Raw genomic sequence first — 7,500 nt, 5'->3', positions numbered from 1 at the left:
CAGGGCTGCTGTCCTAATGCAAATGTATGCAAAGCCACATGCAGAAATTATGGAGCTCACACTCACATTCTGATTGGATGCTTTTAAAACATGCATACAGGCATGATAGAGGTGGAGAGGATTTGAACTGATTTGAACTCTTCAATCGCACACACCTGGTCATGAGCAAGGAGGTAGCGATAGGAGGCTTTACAGACATCATCAGAGCGTAGTACGGAAAGATAGCAAGGGGAGTCCAAATTCTTCCATGGTCAAATTGGAAGCATGGTAAAGTGTGGAACAGGGGTCATTCCACGCCAAATCTCTGAATCATCCCGCATGACCATCTCAGAATTGGCAGAAAAAAATCAAGGAGGTTCACAAACGTCCCAATAGGAAAAGTGCAAAATTATAGCTCTCAACTCCTCATAGTTTTGTCATTAAAAATGTTTTGTCAGGTACCCCCCTGACTTGTTTTGAACAGTTCTCAGGGAGCCCACTTTCAGATTGCTGTATCTGAAAAACTACTTTAACCCATTAATGCGCGCCGTACCTCCTGTGGCACGCTGTAATAGTCATTGAAATGTAACTACTATAGCACTATAATACTATGACACGACACAGACCCTTTAGTAATGCACCACAACTTGGTCATTACCATACTGGTAACAACAAATTCATGAAGCCGCGTCTTAAGGGGTTAAGTAGGTCCTTACAAATTTCAAGGGGTAACATTTGGAACATGTACTTGTGAATTGTGGATTTTCACACATCCTCTTGTCATTTACGACCGTTTTCTGGGGGCTTAAATTTGCTTGCAAAATTGTCACCTTTGAATTTGTGGGCATCTTTGAAGGACTGTGGTAAGTGCCGTTTTAAAGACAGAGGTTTGATATGGACAATGTATGTTCCCAACCATTCTGTGCATGTTGTGTTGAAAGACTGATCTTCTGCAATGAACAGTTTAGAAGATATGAAGTCTTTAAAATGGAAAAACTGAAACTTGGTGCCATCTTTGCCATGTTATAAAAAAAAATGTCACGACAAGTGACAAGTTTTTCCATTTTAAAGACTTCATATCTTTTAAACTGTTCATCGCAGAAGATCAGTCTTTCAACACAACCCCCAGAAAACGGTCGTAAATGACAAGAGGATATGTGAAAATCCACATTTCACAAGTACATGTTCCAAATGTTACCCCTTGAAATTTGTAAGGACCTACTTAAAGTACTTTTTTTAGATATGGCAATCTGAAAGTGGGCTCTCTGAGAACTCTGTTCAAAACGAGTCAGGGGGGTACCTGACAAAAACATTTTTAATGACAAAACTATGAGGAGTTGAGAGCTATAATTTTGCACTTTTCCTATTGGGACGTTTGTGAACCTCCTTGATTTTTTTCTGCCAATTCTGAGATGGTTGTGCGGGATGATTCGGAGATTTGGCATGGAATGACCCACAGGTCATAGGATAAAATAGTGAATGTTTGTCAGCTGTCCTTAATTATCCCCCGCAATTAATGCTGACCGACAGCTGCAGTGAATTTGGCCACAAATCGAGCACTGGCTACGTGTACATGATGTTTTTAAGTCGGATTTAATAGATCTGATTTAAGTAGATCGGATTAAGAGTTATTTTGCAACGTGTATACATGGCACTTTCACTTAAATGCGATTAAACGTCTGGGTAAAATAAAGCATTGCGATTGGACTGAGGACGCACATGCTGAGCGAGCCAAATAAGGCGTGGGGGCGTGGTCGCTAAACCTTCATGACTACCAGGGCAAGTGCTAACCTTCTGCTAACCTTCTGCCCGAAAATGAATGCCTTCAGTCGGACACTGAAAGCTAGGGTCATCCCCTATGGCCTGGTTCTTTAGCTTACCCACCTAGCTTAGAAAAACGAGTGGTCAAATGGTAATGTGGAGTAACTTTCTTATGCTTTATTACTTCGTGGGGCACTTTTACATCAATATATGGAAGCCACAACATTTATAGTCGCTTATGGACTTTAAATTAAGCAAAACTTTCATGTGAAAATCAACAGGAAGTGCCGCCATGTTCTTCTCACTGGCAAAGAGCACGGTCTCTTGGCGCCATCATGTGGTCAACGAGCATGCGTGGAACGACTGGATTTATTGTAATTCCGAATAAAAGGTTACATGACAGAGGAACGTGTTTAATCTGATTTAAAAGAGGAATAAACCACCCACTTTAATCGGACTTAAGTTTAAATCGGAATAAACTTAAATCCTGTTCGGTAAGTGTTTACATGATATTTTTAGAGTGGAATTAAGATTTAAAGTGAGTTAAATCAGATTTAAGTGTCTCATGTAAACGCAGAGAATGACAACCTGATATCCTCTTTCGACCGAATTTGTGGAGTACAAATTTTGTACATCATGGCATTGCACACACTGACCATATGCACCATGTCATTAAGCATAAATGTATTAGTTATATGGCATTAAAGCAACACCCTCATACTACACTGTGGCCAATGCATTTTCCATTGAGTGATACTGCTTATCCAATCTATCTTCTTTGGTCATGAGCCAGCTGATTGTAAATTATGTCCAGGTGCGCTAATTTCAGCTCAGTGCAATTCAAAACGGGCTTCTCTCTGCTAAAAGGGCATGGGAGAGGCCAATGATGATGATGTAGATTTTCATAGAGAAATACAAAAGCATAAATACAAAAGCATATTTCATAGAGAAATACAAAAGCATAGTAAGAGTATGTTTTTGAGGGTCTGGGTGGGCCGCTCACTGGTGCACAAACACCTCTGGGCATGGGGGATGGTAAGACAGATGTGTATGTCAGAAAGGAACTAGGGGGGAAGGTTTGCTGACCAGAGAGAGTGACACCCGACACTAACAATATCCTTATTTGGGCATCGGCCAAAACCAGGGCTCCACATTTGGGGTATATAGCCTTTTGTCCAAGGCAGAAGGGACACACAATCTGGACCAGCACGACAGCTTGGGGTTCTAGAGGAGACTGATCAGTTTCCCTGGTGTCATGATGCAGCTCGGGTCAGTAGGTCTTCTGCTCTTTGACTGTTTTTCATTGTACTTGTGTGGCAGAGAGCGGAATAAATGTTGTACTCTCTTTCACATAGATTTTTGAGTAAGTTTGATTATTTATGGTATTTAGATATTCGGTGGGATTTATTTTCCACAACAGTTTGTCCATTTATACAGACGATGGGCAGGTCATAGAGCATTAACGATGCTCAGGTGTGGCAGCCCCCCTGTGGTTCAATTTGGCTTTTTGATGGCTTCGGCAACAGAATATATCTCAAAATCCAATGAGAAGGAATGGAAGCAGAGGCCCAGGACTATTATTTTCAAAGGCTGTATGTTGTGAAGTTTCCAGTGTTTGCGTTGGAAGAACGCAACAATTAGCTGGCAACTTGTTGCTAACAATTTGTTGTAATTTTACAACAATTAGCTGGCAATTTTTTATTACCAGCAATTTGCTTGAATTTTACTTCAATTAGCTGGCAACTTTCACCAGCAATTTGTTTTAATTTCACACCAATGAGCTGGGAACTTTTTTGCCAGCAATTTGTGTTAATTTTACAACAATTAGCTGGTAACTTTTCACCAGCAATTCAACTCAACTTCACCTTACTGGTGCAATGTGCAATTAATGAAGATTGGCCAACAGGCTGGCCCACTTGAACCATGAAACTTCCACACATTAAAAGGACAGGTATTTCAGTTATTTTGTCCAACCGCTGTGTAGACAATTCTACATATATATGGAATGTTGACTTCTAAACATGAATCAGAATGAAAACTTTTTGGAACTGAAGTTTGCATTAAACAAGGGCCAAAACAAATCCATTTAAGAATATCCTTATACTTTCTCAAACACTTAGAAGGAGCCCAGTCCGTTTGGTTGGTAGTATGGTTCTAGAGCAGGAGCATCAATGATTGGAATATTCTAGTAACTTGTTACCTTTTTGATACAGATCTCTCTTGTTACTCTGTTGTCACACTCTCTACCTAACCAATCTGTCAATTAGTGCCTTGCCTCACTTTATTACTAATCACTTTCATGCCGTGATTCAATGATTGCCAGCACCTGTCCAATGCCTCATTGCTCTGGTCACATGGTTCACTTGCCACACTATATAAACCTGGACTGTCACACTGCTTTGGTTGCTTGTCTGAATGGCACAGCATAGCGCCTGACTCACTGGCGCTCACTGGTACTGGCAATCAATTGATTAGCCGACTAGCTGAGTGGTTGGTTTGTTGACAAGGTGGCTGACAGCATAGTGCCGACTGACAGCCTGTCCGCCTGGTCAGTTGACTGGCTTGCTGCCTTGCTTGTTGACTGGCCAGCTGCCTGTCCGGTTGACTGGCTGCCTGGCTGGTTTGGCCAGGCAGCCAGTCACCCAGCCAGTGAATCGGACAGGCAGCTGGCCAGTCAACCAGCCAGGCTGTCAAGGCCAGTTGGCTACCTGGCCGGTTAACTGGTTGGCTGCCTGACAGGTTAACTGGTTGGGTTGTTTCTTCTTTTGAGAGCCATCTTGCAGCATAGCATATTTTATGCCCTTTTTTTTTTTTGCATAATATTAAATGTTGTCCACTTGATTGGTTTGTAGTACCATACAGTCCTTATTGTGACTGTTTTTGAATTTCTTTGAGAAGGCTTGATAATTGAAAGTCCTCTTGAGGAAACTGTCACTGTAACAACACTATGCTGAGTGACTTTTTATTTGTGACACACTCATGCAAGGCTGAACCTGTAGAAGTATATGCTTAGTGCAGAGTGGCATTGTGGTACCATGCTATCTCAGTCATGGTGGAGGATGGGGAGGTGGCACGATACCATGTTGAAGGCATCTCAGACATGGAGGCGGGCAGTGGGGGTGGAGGCGGGAGGAGGCGGGTGAATGAGGGGGCAGGACATGTGCCATGGTCAGAGTAGTTTTGAAGACGGAACAGTGTTGTAATTTTAAACGACTGGCTGGCAACTGTTTTTGTCTGCAATTTGTTGTAAATTTAAAACAATTTGCTGGCAATTATTCCCCATCAATTAGCTGTAAATTTCAATCTGAAATCTTTTACAGTGTAAGCACAACTGGGAGGGGAGGCCCACCTCTTAATTAAATGAAAATAAAACAATAAATGTTTAGTCAATCTCAATTTAGGCCCTAATTTTGTGGGCAAACTGATTGAGGTCTGCTTACTCTGCTTATGCCTAGCGGCGTGCCTGCTTGTGTGTGTGTGTGTGTGTGTGTGTGTGTGTGTGTGTGTGTGTGTGTGTGTGTGTGTGTGTGTGTGTGTGTGTGTGTGTGTGTGGAACGCTGGACACATCTCAGACTGCAAGGGACACTAGCATATTTACCATTTGCAAATCACTCCCTATCACACACAGTTTATTCCAACACTGTAATTGGCGAAGACATTCTTATATTTAATTCTTATATTTAAAGTTAAAGTCCGCCTCCAAGTACTACCCACCAAATCCAACCTTGCCATCTGGTACCCCTCTAGCCATGAGCCGCACTGCACTTTATATTCCACAAACCAACATAACGAGACCGTTGCACACATTCTAAATGGGTGCACCTTCTATAAAGGATTGTATGTAGCGCGACATGACAGACTGGTCAACATTATAGCGCAAGGCATTAAAGAGGCACAGGAAATGTCAACGCAAATACACACAAAGTGCACTGTAAAAATGGACTGGTTCAGCGACAGTCATGATGACACACTTTTAACCCTATCCAGACCGGGGGGGGGGGGGGAAAAAGTGCCCGCACCAACTTTGATGTCGTATAACTCCTGAATGACTAAAGCTATGACTACGAAACTTTGTGACTTTTCCTAAAATGAAGTTGGCTACAGTGTGATACCAAAAGATTAGGTTTATCATTTTTGTTGTTGCCATGGCAACAATTTTCTGACAGGTACGCCTGACCAAAAATCACTGATTTAAGTCTCATCATCATCCCTTTTCATATTTTTTTACATTTTCATTAGCATCACCCTTGTGAACATTTGAAGTGGTCTGAAGCACATAATAACCAAAATTGATGTGCATTACCCAAGTTAGATGGAAAATACATTAAGGTGACATTTTGGGCAATAAAATCAGGAAATGACGTCATAATGATGTCATAATATCCAATAACGACACCAAACTGATGTCATTCATAGATCTTTGGCTGAAGATCATCCCCTCCAAGTTTGGTGGTCATACGCCATTCGGTTCCTAAGTTATGAGGGGGGGGTGGGGGGGGCAAATGAGCCCCCCCCCCCCGGTCCCAGGTCCCAGCCCCGTCTGGATAGGGTTAAGCAGCATTCCCAACACACCGGAGATCACTATTATAGATACTGACAATAAAAATGTCTTCTTTGTCGAAATAGGTTGCCCCTTTGATCTCTACATGGATACTTGCTACCACTCCAAGATCCTAAAATACCAGCCACTTATGGATGTGGTCATAAATCAAGGTTTCAACTGTAAGCGTATTGTTCTTGTGTTTGGCAGCCTAGGACACGTACATAGGCTTGCATTGCGTGGACTGCAGCTCTGTGGACTTAATAAGGAAAAAAGACTGCTAAATACTGCTCAATATCTGCAACAATTGGTAGTTTAGCAATATGGCAAAGGAAGTGCCATGTCTACCCCTAAACAACTTAAATTAACCAGGCCATTCTGACCTGTAAGGTAATGCATAGGACCCTATGATTCTAATCAGTCCCTACTGATTGCTATGACATTTGCTTCAATCACTATTTGGATTTGGCCTTCTTGGTGAGATCCAAATAAAACTACTGAAGTGAACTAGCAACAGTTTCGACTCATCTAATCTTACTGTCCACCTGTACTCTGCTGAGTGTGTGGACAGAGGCGGACATTGTATTAGGCAAACCTAGGCAAATGCCTTGGGCCCGACCCAATCTGCCCTCCAAAAGGACCCACAACTTTCATATCAGCCGCGCTAAACACACAAAAAGCCTGATCTTCACTTGTCGCGATGTAAAGTAATCAAAGACATAAATGAGAAAAAACACTTAAAATAGCCCCAAAACACAGAATTGTACCATAAAATGACTTTTGAGAGCCACATGTTTATATTTCACCGAGGGCAGTGGTTCCCAACACTTTGTAACTTGGGGCCCACTTGAAATGTTCACAAATTTCCACCTCTGCCCAATAAACAATGCAACTCAAAACAGACACATAATGAAGAGTCTAAAGCAGATACACAATGAAGAGTCTAAATCAGACACACAATGAAGAGTCTAAATCAGACACATAATGAAGAGTCTAAAGCGGACACATAATGAAGAGTCTAAAGCGGACACATAATGAAGAGTCTAAAACAGACACATAATGAAGAGTCTAAAGCAGACACATAATGAAGAGTCTAAAGCAGACACATAATGAAGAGTCTAAAGCAGACACATTGAGGTTTAACCACTCTCACATGTTCACTCTCTCTCTCTCTCTCTCTCTCTCTCTCTCTCTCTCTCTCTCTCTCTCTCTCTCTCTCT

Source organism: Engraulis encrasicolus, unplaced genomic scaffold (genome assembly GCF_034702125.1).
Source record: "Engraulis encrasicolus isolate BLACKSEA-1 unplaced genomic scaffold, IST_EnEncr_1.0 scaffold_55_np1212, whole genome shotgun sequence".
NCBI classification, from domain to species: domain Eukaryota; kingdom Metazoa; phylum Chordata; class Actinopteri; order Clupeiformes; family Engraulidae; genus Engraulis; species Engraulis encrasicolus.
Note: the sequence above shows the minus strand (reverse complement) of the source record.